The sequence below is a fragment of the Theobroma umbraticum genome, unplaced genomic scaffold (genome assembly GCF_002168275.2).
Source record: "Theobroma umbraticum cultivar Fairchild unplaced genomic scaffold, ASM216827v3 scaffold_146.0, whole genome shotgun sequence".
In the NCBI taxonomy this organism is placed as follows: Eukaryota; Viridiplantae; Streptophyta; class Magnoliopsida; order Malvales; family Malvaceae; genus Theobroma; species Theobroma umbraticum.
The window spans coordinates 303,497-304,067 of NW_018397265.1; positions in this window are offsets into that span (position 1 = coordinate 303,497).

Consider the following 571-nt stretch of genomic DNA (forward strand, 5'->3'; position numbering starts at 1 on the left):
TATACACTAAAAGGTTGTCAAAGAATCTTTTGACTCTCTTACCAATTGGGTGGCCATGATGCATTGCCAGATGCCAATCATGGTCTATAGAATTGAATTAGTTAATTTAAAATTGAATATGATTTCACTTAAATTAATTAATTAATAATATTATAATTCAATTCTATTTCCAACTTGTTAAAGGAACCTAATGGGTCACACACAAAGGTTGCAATTTGGATTAAATTGAAAGTGTGATGATTCAAGTTAGACTTAAATCAAAGTCTAGGATTTAAATACTAAGGACCTAATTAAAAGAGTTTAATTAGGTATTAGTTAAATACTGTAATTGTTATAATATTAAAGACTTATTTTGTAAATTTTAATAAGTTAAACTTAGATATAAATATCACATTATAGCCATTCTTTTTTTTTTAGAGGAAAGAAACAAAAAAAAAGTTTTTCTCTTGAGTTCTAACACTCTTGAGAAGTTTTTTTTTATTTTTTTGAAAACTGCTCATTTGATTCTTTGTTCGAAATCAAAAAAGAAAGGAGGACAAATCGTTGTCCACTTGCTAGCACAAGCCTGTGG